At 34.2% G+C, this 22,144-nt stretch overlaps 1 protein-coding gene across 10 annotated transcripts in view; it reads left to right on the top strand.

The window, feature by feature from the left end:
- Nucleotides 1-22,144, top strand: part of SLC16A7 (solute carrier family 16 member 7) — a 269,238-nt gene that overhangs the window by 96,145 nt on the left and 150,949 nt on the right. For 5 of the 10 annotated variants that reach the window (XM_056797701.1, XM_056797700.1, XM_056797703.1 and 2 more), the window contains one exon: nucleotides 8,934-8,986. The exons of the other annotated variants lie outside the window; for them this stretch is intronic. The gene's annotated coding sequence lies outside the window, so the exon portion shown is untranslated. The remainder of the gene's footprint in view (nucleotides 1-8,933; nucleotides 8,987-22,144) is intronic. 10 annotated transcript variants of the gene reach the window in all.

The raw sequence follows: 22,144 nt of genomic DNA, 5'->3' as shown, positions 1-22,144 counted from the left end.
TCTCAGCTGGCAAAAATGGGTTTAAAATTCTCTTCACTCAAGATCATTGTGAAGAATGTGCTCTGCAAATGCTAGTATACTAGAAAATTGTGAGCTTTTACTGTTCTTCCATTGTCCAGTGATCAATAGTGGAAACATAAGACTAGAAAACCAATGGAGTGTCCATCAATTACAGAAGAGTTGAGCAAATTATGGGATACTAATAATATGAGATACTTTTTTTTTGCTAAAAGATAGGTGACTCAGTGGATAGATTGTTGGACCCGTATTCAGAATATCTGAGTTCAAATCCATACCTGTGTGATCCTGGGCAAGTCAGTTAACCTCTATTTTTCTTAATCCATTGGAAAAGAAAATGGCAAACTACTCAAGTGTCCTTGCCAAGAAAACTCTGAAGAGTCATAAACAATTGAATGACTAACAACAACAAATCGTTTTGTTAGAAATGATGAAATGAATGCTTTAAGAGAATCTTGGGAAGACTTATTATATGATTTGGTGCATAATAAAGTGAGCAAGATCAGAATAATTTGTGTAATAATAAATAAGCATTGTAAATATGTAATAAATTTAAAACAGAACTAAAAAATGTAACAAACTTAAAACTGAGAACTAAAATATTGAGAACTTTGATCAACATAATGACTAAACATGATTTCAAAGAACTGATGATGAAGCATGATACTAACCTCCTGACAAAGGGGTGATGGAATCAAGGTGCTGAATCAGATCATTTTTTGGACATTACTAATATTAGGTTTTATTGCCATTTTTTGCTTAGCTATATGCTTTATTATTTTTTTAAAAACCTTTACCCTCTGTCTTAAAGTCAACACTATGTATTGGCTCCAAGGCAGAAGACTGGTAAGGTCAAGGCAATATGGGTTAAGTGACTTGCCCAGGGTCACATAACCAGGAATTTTCTGAGGCCAGATTTGAACCTAGAACCTCCCATCTCTAGGCCTGACTCTCAATCCACTGAGCCACCCAGCTGCCCCCCAGCTATATACTTTTAAAAAGGAATTTGTTTGGTTTTTCATTTGGAAAGTAAAAGGGATAGATAATAGGTTGTTATTAAAATTTTAAAACATTAATTGAAAAAATACAAGGCTATGTGGTTTATTCTCTTGCTTTTAAGGTAGATCTATAGACTGTGGCCTTAATTTTGTAGTTTGGTGTAATGGGAAGATTAATTGAATTGGAAACCAAGAGATGAAGGTCTTAGTCCAAGTTGGCTACATACAGTTGCTTGACAATGGGATAATCATATGACTTCTAGGATTATTTTTCCTCTTTACTAAAATGAGGGTGTTGGGCAAAGTAATCTCCAAAGGTTCTTTAGATTCTAAAATTGGACTTTTTTCTTGAATGTATGTAGTAAGGAGCATAATTATGTGGTTCAAGAGATTATCTCTGTGGCAGTTCTGGAAAAGAGGTGTCTATTTGACCAGGGGTAGTCAATGAAGGCCCCATAGGGAAGATGAAACTTTAAGTAAATAAGCATGACCAGATTTCTGTAAGTAAAGAGGGAAGGGGAAAGATTCCAGATAGGGTATCCTTGAAATGAAGACTAGGCTTTTGTTGGAAATGGCACCAGAAGGTTTTGTTGTTTTTCTTTAATCAGCAGAGATTCCATTATAGGAAAAAATTAAAAGGGATTATATATTTTGTTTGTTTTGTCTTTTATTACATAGAAGATTTTAAGACTCTACCTTTTCATTTGCAAGATTTTGGCCACTATGCTAATCATTCTTTTTAGGGTAACACTGGATTGCCTCATTGAATACCTCCCAAAATAATACAAGGTACTCATTTCTTGGATTAATAAAACAAATTGAATGATACATGTCTTTTTCAATGGAAAACACAATGGAAGAAACACTCTTCCTTAAGCTTTAACTAATATTTCAATGGGGAAGCCAGAACACTTTCTATCATGAAGGTCAGTGATATGCATTAGACCTATGATTTTATTGGTATAAAAATCTCCTGCTTCAGGAATCATCCAGTATAAATGCAAATTGGTAACATCTCTATCACTTAATCTTAAAGGTTTGCTGAAGTCATTGGCAAATTAAGAGTCTTTCACAGGTATATAAACTCAGGATAAATATGTCAGAGATGGACCTTTTACTATCTTTGAAGCTGATTTTCTATCTACTACACCATGTTAGCTTTCCTCTACCATGAAACAATGGAGTTAAAAATATATAAAGGAAGCATTTGTGTTGTCAATGCACCTTTTATGTACCTTGTGAAGCCGGGTGGCCTCAAATCTACTTCCAAAGGTTTCTTGTGGCTAAGTACCTTCTAAACATGATCTAATAGTTTTCCTTGAACTGAAGCTGAAAGGATTGACAATGAAAACATAATGAAAGCCTGGGACAATGCATCATGATAAAGAGCTCCTTATCAATTGTAAGGAAACCTAGATTTTAGCTTTATCATTAACTTTTTGTGTGACTTTGGAAAAAAAGTGTTTAACTTTGCTAAGCCTCAGTTTCCATTTCAGCAAAATGAATAAGCTAGACTGGATTATCTTTAAAATTATCTTCCATTCTAAAAATCTATTCTAAATTGAAATGAATCTAAAAAAATCATAAAAGATGAATTGTCTTTTGAGCATACCATTCCATAGGAATTTAACTTGGTAGTCACATTACAAATCAATTAAGAACACACAATAATGAATGCATTATATGTTATAGGTGCCACATACCAGCAACAGTGTGTGGAACTTTGAAAGGCACAGTCATCAAATTTAGATTTTTGCTGATTTTTAGATGTGTGCCTGCATTGCATTGATATTGGCAAGATTCTTCGTGTTTGGTGTAGGTCACTGTCTCTGGTTTATATGTTATACAACTGGTTTATAGCACATTAAAGAATGGAAGTATAAGCCACCATGTTAACTATAATGGTAGTTAATACATTTCCCTACAGAAATCTGGTATTAGTACAGATATATGTAAAAGTCAGTGAAATCATTTTGTCTTTCCATTTTAAGGAATATTCAATTTTCCAAAATTAATCATTATGAAGGCTCTTTAGTATATCAGTTACTTTACAAAAGGATTTAGACTAGGGTCTTCTTTAGCAAACTTTATTCGCCAGGGCAATGCTCTCTGGCTTTCTACCTAAACTACTCTTTGTAGTGTAAAGGTCACCATCTCAGAGTTCATGTTTATGATGTCACTTCAGGTTTTCCAGTTAAATTTTATTAATCTTTGGAGTCTCTAGGTATTTCCACAGCACCCTTTAAGTGTATGAATTCTATCTTCTAATTTTGTGTTATTTTATTAATGGCTCTTCTAGAATCAAACATTTCTAGCACATCTGGCACATAGTAAACACTATATAAATTATTATCCTTTCCCCTAATTTCTAATAATTCAGGGACATATGGTAAAAAGGAAAGTATTAACTTTTGTTCCTATAGTAGTGGTGGGAATATGTGGTGAGCAGCATTGTTCATCTGCTGATTGTTTCTCTATCCTCATCCCCAATGACTTCTTCTTGCATAGAAGGTTCCTGCCATATAAATGTTCTTCCGCCATAGTATCAAAGAATATGGAATATTCTTCCCTTTTTTCTGAGCCCAGAGACACTGGCAATATAATGACAAAACTTGGTCTTTTTTTTTTTCTTTCCTGTGAAGATGCTCTGAATATTTGTAAAAAGTACTTAGCATCATGGCTGGAATACAGTAAGTAATTTGTAAATGCTTGCAGTTAGGTGGTGCAGTGGATAGAATTCAAAGGCTCTATAGAGTCAGGAAGATTCCTTTCCTTGAGTCAAATCTAGTCTTGGATACTTCGTAGTTGTATGACCCTGGGCAAATCACTTAATTCTGTTTCCTCAGTTTCCTTATCTATGAAATGAGCTAGAGAAGGAAATTGCAAATCACTGCATTATTTTTGCTAAGAAAACCTCAAATGAGGTCATGAGGAGTTAGACCTGATTAAAAAAATGACTGAATAACAAAAGTAAATGCTTATTCCCTTTCTCCCTTCCCATCAATGAGAGCTACAAATGCAATGTTTAAGTCCCCTAAAAAATAAAATTTTGGGTTATCCACTGGGTATGGAAAGATATATTATAGTCATGAATAAGTGTTAGTAACATGTTACATGTTACTAAAGAAGAACTAGACTGGAGAAGCAGCATAAAATATCCCAGAAAAGATATTGCCAGAATTAAAAAAAAAAAACAAACTTTAGTCATGTAATGAAGGATAACCAATCAATAAACAACTCATGTACTCTACTGGTATACAAATAACCCAAGATTTCTAGATCAAGTTCTGTTGTGTGGAAGGCAGATTTCCCAGTTGGTATTTAAGAGGTCATTAGTAAAAGTTACACAGGATGAGAGGTCATGAATGGGAGGTAATCTGCATTGTTGGAAAGAGTGCACATAACAATGAGGTTACTGTTCAATTCAATCATCAACACATTAATAATGATAGACCAGTATCTCCCACATCCCACAACATCATTAAACATTGAGTCAGGCACAGAGATCAAATCTAAGTTCTTTAGCTTGGCACCTGTGTGACCCTGGCAAGCAATTTAACTTTGCTTCTCATCAATTTCCTCTACATATTCATCAGCAAGTGTTAGTAATTCTTCAATTTATCCACAGAACTTCATCAAAATAGTTATCATTCTCATTTTGGGTATACAGAGGACAAGTTTGCAAAAAAAAAAGATTTTCACAAAGATAAAAAATTTCAGAGCTGGGCAGACCTTTATTATTAATCTGTGGTTCAATCTCTTTATTTCACAGATGAAGAAATGGTGCCACCCACACAACTTTAGGGAATTGCTCAAGCTCATGTCATTTACACACACATACACACACACACACACACACACACACACACACACACACAAACTTAGGGAATCAGTGAGGTTTCCTGATCCTAAGCTTCATAGTTTTTGTTGTCAGAATGAAAATTCTATCATCTTCTTTTAAAATTTCTGTAACATTTACTACCATACTTTAGGCACAGAAGGATCTTACTTAATTCTCATTAACTACATAACTTACTGAATTTTCCAAATAATTCCTGCAAAGTTCTTAATTTCTGCTATGGAGATCTGGTTGGAGAGGGACAGTGGCAGAGTACAGATTTGCTTACATTTGAATCTAGTCGTCCTTAATCCTGAAGACATGTTAAATCATTGTTTCTTTGTACATACTTGCTGTATTGACTCTGTGGCATTGTCTTCTGAGACTGGCTGACAGCCAGTTTGGTGGAAGTTCCTAAATGCATCACATGCTTACCAATTACTCCTTCATTTAATCAGTTCCACTAAGTTTGTTTTGTCAGCAAAAAGGAAAATTTCTTCAAATGGTGAGATATTTGCCTTTTGGTGAAATGAAACCCAGTGCTTTCTGTGCCAGGGCAACATGTTCATTGAGGAGGGATTTCTTTTTGCAAAGGGAACTTGACCAAAAATTCCCCTTTCTATTCTTTTATCAAGAGCTCTAAGAACAAAAGGATCCTTTCCTGGCAGAGAGTTGAGGAAGTATGAGTTCAGGACAACAGGGGAAAATACATCAAAACAACACTTGAGTTGTTTCTTCAAGTAGGCAATAAGTTCTAAGACTCTACCCCATACTTCGATAAAATCTTTTAAAAAAGAAGATGGATTCTGGGCTTATATTGCTTTATGGCTGTTAAGATGACAGTAGTCTTCCTAGGAAAATAAAAGCTAAGTGATAAGTTTGATAAGAAATATGAGAAACTTTTCATCAGAGGTTATTTTATTTTCTGAGAATATTCTTTCTGTCTGTATTTAACTTTTATAGTTTTGGCACTTGGTGACCAAGGCTCCAAAATATAATCTTCTCTGTTTTTTTTTTTTTCAGTACTAAAAAAGTTTTGTACCTTTTAGTCTAGAGGATTTTGTTGTTGTTTAGCACAGACCAACTCCTTTATTCCCTTTAAGTAGCCACAAAGTGATAAATATTCAAAATCTCATTAAAGAAAACAGAAAGGTGGCTTAGAATTTGGGAATAACACTTTAAACAATTCAGCTATTTACCTTATGGTTTGGTAGATAAATAGCTTGGCCTGGAATTAGGAAAACCTAGGTTTAAATCCAACCTCAGACACCACCTGTGTTAGCCTGGATAAACTGAACTGACCACCCTCTGTATGGACTCTAAAAAATGGCGATCAAGAGCCCCTACTGCCTCAGGATTGTTGTGAATAAACAAGAGATCATAATTACAAAAGCCTGGCACATATTAGGTTCTATATATAAATGCTTATTCTCTTCACTATAATTGTCAGTGATTTACTGTCACATACTAAATGAGAAAATATGAACTTTCAATTGTGGTGAGACTGTGTGGTAAAATGTTATTCAAAGATCCCTTTTTCCCTTTCCCCCAACAATTTGTTGTATAGTTGAGTTGGTCCATATAAATTCTCCTGTCTTGGGAAATTGTATTCAAAATATCTGTAAATCTTCCCTCCCCCCCACTAGTTCAGAGACAGAGTTCTCTAACAAGACAAGACAGCCTTAAATCTAGGTATTCTCTTCTCTGAAAAATGCTCCCTCTTCAATGGACTCCTCCTAAAAGCATTTCCAATCAGAATATCCAGACTAACAAAGGCATGTAATTAACACTGTTTAGAAAGACAAAGTAAATATCTAAAACCAAGAAAAGTAAATAGACTTTCTCAATGCCCTGAAGGAAAGCTTTCTGGTTTCCAGGAGAAAGTCTAAAAGAGAGAAAAAAGATAGTGTATTATTGCCCTTGTACTGAGTGCTACAACAACTGGGCCAGCATTCCTCATGTCTGCTGGCCCAATGGGCTAATTTAGCCTCAGTTTCAGGCTTCGTTTTTTTGTTCTAATGATTGCCTCTGCTTGTGCTGCCCTGTGTTTAACATCTTGATAGCCCCCTTTCCTGTGATTAACACCTGAGCTTTCAAGGCTCAAGTGGCAGGATAAAAGGTGTACAGTTAAAAGCATTTTCCCTCCATTCTAAGGAACTTGTGACATTATGCTGTTTTGAGTTCACATTCTGCCAATCTAGACTGCAAACCCTTTTAGTTCTAGGGTTTCTCATTCTCATTCTTGTCCTTTGAAAAGTCCTCCATTCATTTATTAATTATTTATTAATATAGAGTACTTTTATTTTATTTATTATTATTTTTAATAATTCTTTAATTAATTAATTAATTAATAATTAATATATAGTACTGAAGCTCTCAGGGTGATCCTTGATTAGCCATCACCTCTAGACTACCTCTTTTTCCTTTCATAATGTTTCTATGGATGCAACTTTCTCTATTCATTAAGTATATATCAATATTTTACCTGAAAGATTCAAGGTGATCCAAAGGTGCTAGCGATGCAATGAAAAAAACAACATCAGTTTTTAGGGAGTTTACTGGGGAGAAGGAATGTCTGGGAGGGAAAATGACATAATGAATCAATTCTCGAATAAGGAAGATCAGAGTTCAAATTCAGTTTCTGACACTGAATAACCATGCAATAATGAAAAAAATCCGGTTAGCTTTCTAAGACTTAGTTTCCTTACATATGAAATGAGGGCAATGATACAGATCTCTTAGGATTATTGTGAGATTCAAATTCAAATGCAACATGTGAATGAGGTATGCATAGTTAATTACATGATAGTTTGGAAGAAAAGGTTGAAGAAATCAGGAAAGACTTCATGTAGAAGGTGTGACCTTCACCTTGAAGGAAAAAGGAGAGTCTGGGTGGTAGAAGTGAGAAGACAGCTCATTCTAAGCAGAGGAGCTAGCCAGTACCAGTGTCCTGAAGCAGGAGATTGAGAATCATGGGATAGGAACAAGTCATGCCTTTGTAAGATGGATGCCAGAAATTAGGGGCTGTGGTCTGTGATCTTGAAATGAACTGAAACTGATTATTCTTGAAGGCATCCAGCCACACAAGCAAACTAGCCCTGAAACCTTAGTCTTGTTAGTATTAATTAGTTAATTAGTATCACAAGTTAACCAGATACATTGTAAAGGTTTTGGGATGAATTAATTATAATACTTTTTTTTTTGTTTGGTTCAGTTTGATTTAATTTAGAAATCCTTACCTTCTATCTTAGAATCATAGCTGTGTACTAGTTCCAAGACAGAAGAGGGTAAGAGCCAGGAAGTGGGGGTTATGTGACTTGCCCAGGGTCACACACCTATGAAGTGTTTGAAGCCAGAAGCTCTCAGGGAGGATCCCCTCCAGATTACTTCATTTTTCATTTCATAATGTCTCTATTGATGCAATTTTCTCTACTCATTATGTATTTATCAGTGGGCTACTCGATAGATGCAAAGTGATCCATAGGTGTTAGAGATGCCCTAGAGAACCCAAGAGCTTTTGGCTCTGGACCTAGCTCTCACTCCATTGGGCCACCTAGCTGCCCATAATTATATTTTGCAGTAGAATAGTGGAAGGAATTCTGTCCTGGACACTAGAGTGTTAGATTGTTGTCCTGTCTGCAGGTTTCATTGTGACCTTGGGAAGGTCTTGTAATTGTTTTAGGCTTCAGTTTCCTCCATAATAAAATTACCTACAAGTTCTCACAAATTATTTAGTTCCATGATTCTAGAAATATCTGATAGGATATTGACAGGACAAGCAAACTTCTTGGAGCTATATCTCTATCAGTTTCAGGGGAAGGGGGGAGTGTGAATATGATGGTTAAAGCTGAAAGAAGGAAATAATGGGCCTCTCTAATTTACCTAAGATATAATTTATCCAGTTGTCAAAGTGGAAGTATGAACTAATAGTACTTGCCAAGACAAGTCTTTCAAGAAGCTAAGTGTCCCACCTTTCCCCTATCTGAAGGGAACAAGAATGAAGGGCAGAGAGACTCTTGAGAAATATATGTAAGTTTGCTGCTGGCTAAAGGTTAATGATTGGCTTCTTTTGTCCTTAGCTTTGAGCAGCTGAGAAAAGTGGCAGTCTCAGGAGAGCTCTCTTTTTGTTCAGGTAACTTTTGAATTCTACAGATTGTATTTTTATTAGAATGAGTTGAGATTTTGTATATTTATTTGGCTTTATACTCAATCCATTTTAAACTTTTTTTACTGTTATTTAAAAAATAAAGCTTATTATTTTTGGTTTAACAGAGAAATTTGATTTAGGTAGATTTTATCTTTGTTTTTGCTGTGAATCTCTAATTTATGTCTTTGGAGGAGGGAAGGTACCTACATTTCTGTTTAACTAAATCTCTGTGAGTCTAAATAAGCTAAAAACTCTTTCTATCATGTTGGTCCTTTGATATGTGAATTTCAGAGTGAAGGTTCTGGTAAAAGCAAATAATTCTGCAACTCTTGTTTAAGTAGGTTTCTGAGTGTCAGCTTTAGGACAAGCTGTTGTGATTATAAATAGTATAAAATAATTTTCTGAATTGCTTAGTGTCAAGTCTTCTTTGGAATGGAAACCAGAAAAGATTTATCCCAGAACTTTCTGTACAGAGGATTTTTTTTTTTGTCCCTAACTTCAGATATTTGCTGTATGTTTCATTCTGGTTAATGATTTTAAAGGTTTGCCTAATTTGTTCCATTTTAAATCACATTCCTTTAAAAACTGAGCAGATATCTTTGCTTAACAATGGTAATGATAAATAATAACAAAACTATTAGTTTCAAATGAAAATTCAGATAATTTGGTTCTATGCCATTTCAGAGTCACCCCTACAGTTACTCTAGACAGATCCCTAAAGGTAAAAGATTCCAAACTACTATACATATATGTACTCTATTACCTCCTGTGTACATACATACACACATATATGTATTTATATATTCCTAATACTAAAATCTACTCACTCTCTCTACAATGCTGTCTCATTCTTTTCTGAGTAAACAATATCTTTAAAAAGCATGTGATCTTTTATAATTCATAAAATCATAGTTTTAAAATTCTATGGGACCATAAAGGTCATCTATTTCTACCAATAGGTATTTAAAGTAAATGAGAGGCAATGTGGTATAATGGAAAGTGTGCTAGATTTGGAGAGAGGAGACTTGGAACTAAAACTTGGTTCTCCCATTTACTAGTTGGTTAAGCGTGGACAGATCATTTAGAATATTGTTAGCCTCATTTTATTAATCTGTAAAATTAGAGTAAATGACCTTTAAGTGGACTTTAAGGTCCAACCTTAATCTAAAAATCTAAGACTCTTTTTGTACTGGGGAAATATAGGGTTTGTTTTGCTTGGCCATGCTGATTTATTTCAAGGGAGAACATTTATTCATTCACTTATTTATTTAATTGAGAATTGGAGAGAGAAGAGGAAAAGTGATGGAGATGAAAGAAAAAAAAAGGAAACCCTATCAATGAAGCACTTAAATGCACAAGGGCAAATATAAAGTAGTTCAAGGGGAGATATAGTTTACACATTATAATATGCTTATCCTTTCAGCTTTACATTACCATGTTAATGTTTATCTAACTTTTATTCTTAGCAGTGATTAGATAGAGTAATCAGATCAATTTTGATTCGCTTGTTAATCAAGCATATTGGCATCATTCTAGCTTACTAATTTGAAATATCAGTGGGTAAAAATGCAATAATTAAATAATGAAATAAATGGAATAAAATATTGAATAATAGAATAAAAAAATAGCCTGTACACAGACTCAAAAACACATATACCTACATATACACATGTATATGTATATGCACATACCTGCATACTATAAGTACATATGTGTGTGCATATGTGTATTCAATGATCATTCAAAACATCTTTATTCAGCTGGGGTTACTGCTGTTATAGAGTGGCACAGTGGAAAAAGCATTGAATTTTGAGCTAATGGACCTGTGTTTGAATCTTGTTTTTTTTTTCTGTGTGATCTTAGGCAAGTCATTTGACCTATGTTGGCCTTAATTTGCTTTATCCATAAAATAAGGAGGTTATACTAAGTTGTACTTATGGTCCCCTACAGTCCTAATTGTATTATCTGTTATACAGAATAATCTAATATCCCATCTATTACCTTTACAAATATTTCTTAAGTGCCTACTCTGAGCAAGGCAGTGGTGATATAAGTATGGTCAGTGGCACAAGATCGTCATCCTTCAGGTGGTTACAATCTGGGAGGAGGATGGCAAAGACATTGGGATGAAGGAGATTGAAGATTGGTCAACAAGGAGAAATGAGGGGCAGCTGGGTTGCTCAATGGATAGAGAGCAACCCTAGAAATGAGAGGATCTGGGTTCAAATTTTGCCTCAAACACTTCCTAGCTGTGTGACCCTGGACAAGTCTCTTAATCCCCATTTCCTAGCCCTGACCACTCTTCTGCCTTGGACCCAATATACAGTATTAATTCTAAGACAGAAGGTAAAGGTTGAAAAAAACAAACAAGGAGAAATGAGAGCTGTGAGTAGAAAAAGAATCTATTTGATGGAATAGAATAAGTGACCTGGCAGTGATATTATTTTATTTTATCTTTACAATAACCCTGTGTGAGAAGAGAGGAAGACATATATATATATATATATATATATATATATATATATATATGTGTGTGTGTGTGTGTGTGTGTGTGTGAGAGAGAGAGAGAGGGAAAGAGAAAGAGAGAGCAAGAACCTGCATTTTTAAAATAAGAAAAAATGGAAACAAAAATTATTACACTTAAAAAAATGCTTTAAAACTTCCAGACTACTACAGATAGCCTAAGGCAGAGGTTTCTATGGCAGAGAAATTACTGTGATAGGTGTAAGAATTCAAATATGTTCCAAACATTGTCATTTCAGTGTTTATTTACCTTTAATAAATTTTGAAGCATGAATAATGAGCTTTATTTTGATATTTTTAGATTATCAATGCTTAATTTGTGCCTAATAAGTAAAAAATGCAAATTCACTCAAAACTGAATCCAGTGTCACTTTTTGTTATCCATTATTTTCTCAGACGCTAGAATGCTAGGTGGTGCAGTAGATAAATGGCTTAAAGTTAGAAAGACTCATCTTTGTAAGTTCAGTTCTAGTCTCAGACACTTCCCTAGCTGTGTGACGCTGGATAAGTCATTTAACTCTGTTTGTCCCAGTTTCCCCATATGTAAAAAGACATGGAGAACCATTCCTGTATCTTTGCCAAACAAACAAAAAGAAATGTAGTCACAAAGAATGGGAAAGGATTGAAAATGATTAAAAAGCAAAAAGTAATTAATTACTGTGAAGTGGGATTCTGCAAATGTTTTTGACATTAAAAAGGAAGGAAAAACTTGCAGAAGTTGGAAACTATTCACCTTAGTACAAATAGTAATTAAGCTGACATTTATGGGAAGAAAGAAAGGAACACTCTGATTAAACTTTTTCTATGTGGCACCACTGGTCTAAGTGCTGAGTATGCAAAGGAAAGTCAAAAACATGAAGCTTGGCCAAAAGGAGCACATATTGTGAAATAGTCCACTGGATAAAACACTGGGTTCGAAATCAAGAGAATATGAATTAAAATGTTGCCTCAGACTCTTATTATCTGTGTAAACCTGGGTAGGTTACCTAACCTTCTTCATGTTCAATTCCTTCATCTGTAAAATGTATAAAAAATATAAAATGTATAATAAAAATTATCATGAAGATCGAATAAGATAATTTAGGTAAATTTTTACAAGTATTTCCATAAAATCACTACTGATATGAAATAATGATCTGTTTATTATATTTGGGGAATAAACATTCATTAAGCATCTACTGTGTGCCAGGCCCTTTAGAATGGTCTCATTTAGAACTCAGCACAACCATGTGGAGTAGGTGCTGTTATCCTCATTTTACAGTTAGAGAAACAGAGGCAGACAAAGGTTAAGTGGTTTGCCCAGAGTGGCACAGCTAATTAGTTTCTGAGGCCAAATTCAAACTAAGACCTTTCTGGCTGAAGCTCAGAGCTCTATCTTCTGTGCCACCTAAGTGCCAATAAAATAGTGCAATGAATTTCAAACATCTAATACATTAATATGTAAAGGTATTGGTCTTTTTATGCCTATTTTTATATTTTACATAATTTATATTTGTAAATCTTATATTTATTTATCTTATATGTATTATTATATGTATTAATATATTAATCTTATATGTATTATTGTATTCATATTTCATATATTTATATTTTATCCTTATTATTATATTATATATTATATTATTATATTATATCCTTACTGGAAAAACTGCTCTTTTTGGCATTGAAGGACTTTGCTTCTAATCATCACTGCCTGGAACTTAATATAATGCTGACAAAATGACTTTATCTCTTTGAACCTCTTTTTCCTCATCTGAAAAATGAACTAGGTCATTATAATATTGTTTTCACTCAAGTTTAGACAGGTCTACCCTTTATTATGGGGGTGAGAGAGGCTAAAAAAAAGAGAACTTTTTAAGTAAAAACAGGGAAAAGCAGTTTGAAGAAATAAAAACATTCCTGAGAAAGGAAGAAAAATCAGCCCCTTCAATAAAAGTACTTGAGAACAGAAAGAGACAGAGTAGGCTTTGAGAGTACAAGAAAAGATGCCCTTCAAAGACAAAGATGCTGACAGATTGAAAAGCCAACTCTAGCCAATTTAATAGCAAATTAGAGTAGGTTGGTGATACTGACTGTGGTGCCATATCCAGAGACCAGATCTGTTCATCTCTAGTTCTAGTCTATTCCCCTGTGTGAGTCTGGGATGCCAGCTTGTTTCAAATCATAACTTTTCCCCCCCTGAGAGCCAGTATCTCTATTGTATAGGACCCTCTCTCAGGTTCTCTCAGGTTTGCTGACCATATGAGGAGATAGTGTGTACAAATTCTCAACAGAATACAATGGCTCTCATATCTATAACAGAGAAAAACAAGAGGGAGATAACAGGAAATTATCCATTTCCTTGAACTGGTGGTTCAGAAATTCCAGACTCAGGGTTACTATAATGCTTCTCACATTACAGTTTCTTTTTTATTTTTAACTGAACACAATGCTAATATAACATTTATTTTGTGTTTGAAAAGTCTAAGGATGGTAGAATCGGGGGACTCTTGGGCGTGAAGTTAGCAAGGATAGGAATTGTATGAGGGAACTCCTGGGGAGGTCATTCCCTCCACCAATGCAGATCAGTATCTTCACTGCAAAATAAAAATATTTGTTGCACCAAGAGCTTAATGACTACAGGGTCTCAGAGCTATATGTAAGAGACAGGGCTTGAAACCAGGTCTTTCTGGTGTTGGGGCTGACCTTTTACACAATATAGCAAATTGCCTCTTACAATTAGGAATATCTTGCTTCAAATCATGCCTCTGACACTTATTTGTTGTTTGCCCCTTGCCCAGTAACTTCCTATGTCTCAGGAAACATCTTAGAAATATCTACTAAACAAGTTAGAGATCAATAGGTCAGAATTCCTATAGAAAAGACATGAGGGACAGCTAGGTAGCACAGTGAATAGAGTCCTGCCTGGAGGCAGTAGGAACTTGATTCAAATTTGACCTCTGTCACTTCTAAGCTATTTCTTAACACTAATTGCCTAACTCTCGCCTCTCTTTATTCTAAGAACTGATACTAAGAGAGAAGGTAGAGGATTTTTGGAAGGAAAAAAGGGAGAGAGAGAGAGAAAGAGAGAGAGGGGGAGAGAAGGAAGACATGACAGATTATTCATGGATTCAGCTGTTTTGGAAGGAAGGAAGGAAGGAAGGAAGGAAGGAAGGAAGGAAGGAAGGAAGGAAGGAAGGAAGGAAGGAAGGAAGGAAGGAAGGAAGGAAGGAAGGAAGGAAGGAAGGAAGGAAAGAAGGAAGGAAGGAAGGATAGATGGAAGGAAGGAAGGATAGATGGAAGGAAGGAAAGAAGGAAAGAAGGAAGGAAGGATGGAAGGAAGGATAGATGGAAGGAAGGAAGAAAGGAAGGAAGGAAGGAAGGAAGGAAGGAAGGAAGGAAGGAAGGAAGACATGATGGATTTTAAATAGATTTAGCTATTACGAAGGCTTCTAGTCCAATCAGATCTTTGGATATGGGAATTCTGCTTAATGCTACAAGAAGCAAAACATTTTCATCCTTTTAAAAAAAAATTCTTGGGATATTAGTATTACTGATTTAGAGTTGAAAGTGATCCCAAATATCATCAAATCCAACCTCTAATTTTAATTTACAAATGATCAACATTCTTAAAAACTGTAAGTTTTAGTTTCAAAGATGATAGATGCCTTTTAATGAATTCTCATTCTTCAAGAATAAAGCTTTATAAGGTTGGAAAACTTCCCCATTGTGGGGGCCCACATTGGATTTCAGAAAAGAATCTATCCAGGATTTTAAAGGAAATTCTCTTATTCACATTTGTTTCTCCTTTAGATCCTAACTGCCTCTTTCCATCATATATTCTTGATCTCAAATGGAACCTCTATTAGTTGCACAACAGTCATCTGTGTACAAAATGTGTGTTAGGGTATTTCCATTCAGCTGATTTGGTGAAACTCAGTGGCATGTTTCCTTTTTAATGCCATTATATAGTCATTGTTAATTCAGCAAAGGCAGTCTTGGTAGAAGATAATGTGCATAATAAAAGTAGATAAAATTATTGAAGGTAAAATTAAAACATCAACATACATCAAATGGAAGCTTTGCATAAAGCCCATCAAGAGTAGACATAAACTCAGTGAATTAGGCGTTCTGTATATTAATTGAGGAATCAAGGAATTATGGGATATGCTGTGAGAAATTCACATTCAAGGTCTCTTTGCAAGTTCAGTATTTTACTGTGTATTTAGCATCTATTTGTTTTACCTTTACATATTTATTCTTATTAAAATGCTTTATTCTCCATACTAAAGTCAATAAAAATGAGAATGAAAACTCAGAAAATTGAATTGACTTTCAAAGATCACACAGAAGGTCACTAGCATGGTGCATAAAATCACAGAATCTGCTGATTCTGAGGAATTAGACACTTGGCATTAAATAATGGAGATACTAAAAAAATGTGTCATTCACTTATAGACAATTTTTCAAGGTGGCAACGACTTCCTGAACAAATAGCCTATGATTATATGACACCCAAACAAGAAATCTGTCCCATCAATTCAATCACAAAATAATAGTCAATTGGGTGAATAAATCAGGCAAAACTATTCTAAAACATGATGGAGAAAATGGCTGAATTTCTTGATCAATTTAGTCAAAGCAAGAAACTGAGAAACCTGGTAGGACATGTATGTTTATATAGCTGCAGACTTAGAGGACATGCCTTTAACTTATCCTGAATCAGAATGTGAGCTGCTTAAAAATAAGATCCAGGATTCAATTTGTCTCATTATTTGGTTATATTTTTCACAGTCTCTGCAGCAGAACCCTAAACTGGCAAGTTTGGTTCTCAGGGCAAGCTTTAGGATTGCTAGAGGGAATCAACATGAAGAATCAATTTGCAAATCAACATTTTTTTTTTGAGGGGTGACAGATGCAGTGGAAAAGTGATAGGAATACTCAAGACATAAGGCTACTAGGGGGAAATACCCCCAAGATAACCGTATATACTATTAGTTTCTCATCTTAAATGATTTTTCTCAATTTAGTACAATGTATAATTGTTTCTAAGCTACTGAAAGGACCTAAGAATGGTTGTCTTCTAAATGTCAGCTTACTGAGGGCAAAACCCTAGTGCTCCCACTCCAGTTTCAGATCTGCTGAGCATAAACTACAATGATTTCTTGAGTCATTAAGTTCTTTATAAATAAATCTGTAATTCATTTTAATCTTTTTGTCCACAGCGTCTATTACAATGTAAAGATTTAATGAAAGCTTGTTGAAGAACTGATTGATTGATAGTTAAAATCTAGCTATAACACATTAACAAGTGAACATTAACCTTGTATATTCTCATGGGACATCTAATAATCAGCACCCTTTTATTTTGGTCCAATACAGACTTATATTTCATATTGTGAATCATTGAATATTGAGTCACTTTAATGATAATGAATCTTTAACACCTATTTGTATGTGTGTGCATATGTTTGCCTCCATACATATATGCAAACACATATGTGTATGTGTATATTTATGTATATATAATTATCTTATATTATATATGGCAAAAATTTTTCTGAGAGTAAGTCATAATTTATAATTTGGTGGGAGAAAATTTGTAGAAATACACTTAAAATTCATTTTTATATTGTCTAAAATGTTTAAATTTTATTTTTTAATTTTTTCCTGATTACATGATTCTTGTTGTCCCCCTCTGCTTATTGTCTAAAAATTTACAGAATATTTAATATAGTATTTAATATGCTTCAAAATTCAAATGGTACTATGTTTTATAGCGGTTACCAGGTTAGAATTAGGAGACCTGGGTTTGACTACCATTTCTCTGATTATGTGACATTAGTTTAATCTTTCTGTGCCTTAGTCTTTTTATCTACAAAATGGAAGAGAATTTCCTGGCACTATGAGCCACACAAGTTTTAGGTTGGAGTCAATTTAAAATTGTAAAGCCTTTTGGCTTTACATGTAAATATTTCTGTGATCATTATGTCAGGAACTTATGTGTATTAATTGGATTTTATGAATTTTAAGTAAATTTAGAAGGAAAGTTTGATATCATTTTTTATTTTTTTAAAGTAATGCTTATAAGAAAGTTCAATAAAATATAATGGGAGGATGGATTGTTATTGTTGTTTTAATTGTGACACATTGTCCCAAAGGAAAGAAGTGGCCTGGTATAATTAATAGAGAACTGACCTCAGAGTGCATATACAGATATATATTTATGTAAATATGTATATCTTTCCTATATATGCATACATATATGCATGTAAGTGTATGATGCACATATATAGATGTAGATATTTACATATGTGTTACATATATGTATGTGTGCATTTATGCATTGACTCTGTGATCCAAATAACTCTCTGAGATTCTAAGTTAAAGAAGAGTTTTCAATCTAGAGTGTTTTCTTGTGGGAAATCTCTATACCAATAAAATCAGAATTCTAAGGGAGAAAAAAAAAAGAAATCCTGAGGGCAAGCATTATCCACTAGCCAATAAAAACTCCTTATACTATGCTTTCAGCTGCTTTTAGAATGATGTAAGGAACTTTGGCATATTTTGTGTCCACTTCTGACAGTATATTTGACATTTGCTTATTCTGGAGTGAATGATTTTTCTGTGCAAACATAGCATGGACAACAAGAACTGGTTTCAAACTCTGGCTCTGAGGGATGATGGAAAGAAAAAGACATTCTGGAATCTGAGGATCTGGGTTCATTTCCTGTCTTTGGAATTGGCTACCTATGGAATCCTGCACAAATAAATTAATCTTTCTAGGCTTCAGTTTGCTCATATATAAAATGAGTGAGTTGTCCTCTATGGTCTGGAAAGTCCCTTTCAAATTTATAGCTATAAGCCCATGAACTCTGCTTGCTGGGCATGTGACTATGGGCAACTCTTAAGATCTCAATTTCAATATCAGTAAATTATTGAAAATGATATTAATATAGCATTTCCTGATGTAGTGAATTCAATTTATGGATCATAAACATGTAAGTTAAAATAAAATTTAAAAGTGTGCTCTGAGTTCAGATAAATGTCAAATACGTTTCCATGTTGTGGGAACATTTTACTTCTGCATTTGTGCCATTTGTAACTTTACTGGTGTCCATGTTCACATAAACAGAAGGTTAAATAATTATACAGTTAAACGCCTTTTCTATATTTATAACATATTACAAAATAATTCCTGTAAACTGACCTTCAGGAGAAAGTGGAAAAAACTCCCTGAGAGCAGCTGCCTGCATATACATATTTATGTGTCATTGGGGGAAAACATGACTCATAACTTTTTTCTACTGAACTGATTAAGCCTCACTCTTAAAGCTGATGGATGAAGCAATGTAAAGATTGATGTTCACATGACCTATGTGCATTCACTAGCATTAGCCCCTGATTTATTAGGCTTCTGGGTGAAGATGATTTACCTGATTTCTTAGTTTTGTTATAGTTCCTTTCCACAAATGGAAAAAAAATAGTAAGAATGATTTTATATTAGACAGTTGAAATTTTGCCAGAACAAACCCCATTAAATTTTACTTTGTTGGAGAATATGTTTTCTATGCATGAGTAGGCCAACATGGGTCAGATCTTCTCTCTTTGGTCTTTTGAGTTGTCTCTTTAATTGTTTTAAATTGACTTGTTGAGCTTATGCATATCTGCAATTGTTTTGTTTTTTTTTCCATTTGAATTAGTTTATTTAGTCAATTTAGAACATAATTCCTTGGTTACAATAATCACATTATTTCCCTCCCTCCACTCCACCTACTCTTCCTGCAGCCAACACGCTATTTCATTGGGTATTACTTGTATCCTTGATCAGAACCTATTTCCGTGTGGTTGATGTTTGCACTAGGATGTTCATTTAGAGTCTATATGCACAACCATATCCCTTCGACCCATGTATTCAAGCAGTTGTTTTTCTTCAGTGTTTTTACTCCCATGGTGTTTCCTCTGAATGTGGATAGTGGTTTTTCTCCTAGATTCCTCCAAGTTGTTCAGGATCACTGCACTGCCACTAATGGAGAAGTCCATTACATTCGATTGTACCACAGTGTGTCAGTCTCTGAATACAATGTATTTCTGGTTCTGCTACTCTCACTCTGCATCAATTCCTGGAGGTCATTCCAGTCCCCATGGAATTCCTCCACTTTATTATTCCTTTGAGCAAAATGGTATTCCATCACCAACATATACCACAATTTGTTCAGCCATTCCCCAATTGAAGGGCATCCCCTCATTATCCAATGTTTTTGCCACCACAAAGAATGCAGCTATGAATATTGTTGTACATGTCTTTTTCTTTGTTACCTCTTTAGGGTACAAACCCAGCAGTGCTATGGCTGCATCAAAGGGCAGAAAGTCTTTTAACCCCCTTTGGGCATAGTTACAATTTGGCCTCTAGAATGGTTGGATCTATTCACAACTCCACCAGCAATGCATTACTGTCCTGACTTTGCCACATTCCCTCCAGCAATCATTACTTTCCTTTGCTGGCATGTTAGCCAGGTGATATCTCTGAATTATTTTGATTTTCATTTCTCTGATTATAAGAGATTTAGAACACTTTTTCATGTCCTTATTAATAGTTTTGATTTCTGTGGCTGAAAACTGCCTATTCATGTCCCTTGCCCGTTTATCACTTGGAGAATGGCTTGATTTTTTGTACAATTGCTTTAGCTCTTTATAAATTGGAGTAATTAGACCTTTCTCAGACAATCATATCATCTGCACAGAGTGATAGCTTGGTCTCCTCATTGCCTATTTTAATATCTTCAATTTTTTTCTCTAATTGCTACTGCTAATGTTTCTAGTACAATGTTAAGTAATAGAGGTGATAATGAACATCATTGTTTCACTCCAGATCTTATTAGGAAGGTTTCTAGTTTATCCCCATTGCAGATGATGTTTGCTGATGGTTTTAGATATATACTGTTTATTATTTTTAGGAAAGGCCCTTCTATTCCTATACTTTCTAGTGTTTTCAATAGGAATGGGTGTTGTATTTAATCAAAGGCTTTTTCTGCATCTATTGAGATAATCATGTGATTTTTGTTGGTTTGCTTGTTAATATGGTCAATTATGTGGATGGTTTTCCTAATATTAAACCATCCTTGTGTTCCTGGTATGAAACCTACCTGCTCATAGTGGATAACCCTTGTGATGACTTACTGGAGTCTTTTTGTTAGTATCCTATTTAAGATTTTTGCATCTATATTCATTAGGGAGATTGTTTTATAGTTTTCTTTCTCTGTTTTTAACCTACCTGGCTTTGGGATCAGTACCATGTTTGTGTCGTAAAAAGAATTAGGTAGAACTCCTTCTTTGTTTATTCTGTCAAATAGTTTGTATAATATTGGAATTAGGTTTTCTTTGAATGTTTCATAGAATTCGTTTGTGAAAACATCTGGACCTGGGAATTTTTTCTTAGGGAGTTCTTTGATGGCTTATTCAATGACTTTTTCTGATATGGGGTTGTTTAGGTAATCTATTTCTTCCACTTTTACTCTAGACAATTTATATTTTTGTAAGTATTTATTCCATATCATCTAGATTGCTATATTTATTGCCACATTATTGGGCATAATACTTTTTAATGATTGCCTTAATTTCCTCTTCATTAGAGCTGAGGTCTCCTTTTCATCTTGAATACTGTCAATTTGGTTTTTTTCTTTCCTTTTTTAAATTAGACTGACCAGTACTTTGTCTATTTTATTTGTTTTTTCAAAGTTCCAGCTTTTATTCTTATTTATTAAATCACTAGTTCTTTGATTTTCACTTTTATTAATTTCTCCTTTGATTTTTAGAATCTCTAATTTAATCTTCATATAAGTATTTTTAATTTGTTCACTTTGTAGTTTTTTTAATTTGCATGCATTGTCCTCTGCCCTCACTAATTTGTTCATATATGAACTAAAGGATATAAATTTCCCCCTGACTACTGCTTTTGCTGCATCCCATTCTTTTTGAAAGGATGTTTCATCATTGTCATTTTCTTCAATGAAGTTATTGATTGTTTCTACAATTTGTTCTTTAACTACCCAGTTTTGGAGAATCATATTGTTTAATTTCCAATTAATTTTTGATTTATCTCTCCATGTACCCTTACTAATTATTATTTTCATTGCATTGTGGTCTGAGAAGGTTGCATTTATTATTTCTGCCCTTTTGCACTTGTTTGCAATGTTTTTGTGCCCTAAATACATGGTCAATTTTTGTAAATGTACCAGGTGCTAATGAAAAGAAGGTATATTCCTTTTTGTCCCTATTTATTTTTTCCACATATCTACTAACTCTAATTTTTCTAAGATTTCTTTCACTTCTCTTACCTCTTTCTTCTTTATATTTTGGTTTGATTTATCTAGTTCAGATAGAGGAAGGTTCATGTCTCCTACTAGTATAGTTTTTCTATCTATTTAATCCTTGAGCTCCACTAATTTCTCCTTTAGAAATTTGAATGCTATGCCATTTGGTGCATAAATGTTGAGTACTGATATTTCCTCATTATATATTCTGCATTTTATCAGAATGTAATTTACCTTCCCTATCTCTTTTAACTAGATTAATTTTTAGTTTAGCTTTGTCAGATATCAGGATTGTGACTCCTGCCTTCTTTTTATCAGTTGATGCCCA

Source organism: Monodelphis domestica, chromosome 5 (assembly GCF_027887165.1).
Source record: "Monodelphis domestica isolate mMonDom1 chromosome 5, mMonDom1.pri, whole genome shotgun sequence".
Lineage (NCBI taxonomy): Eukaryota > Metazoa > Chordata > Mammalia > Didelphimorphia > Didelphidae > Monodelphis > Monodelphis domestica.
Note: the sequence above shows the minus strand (reverse complement) of the source record. Positions and strands in the feature narration are given on the sequence as shown.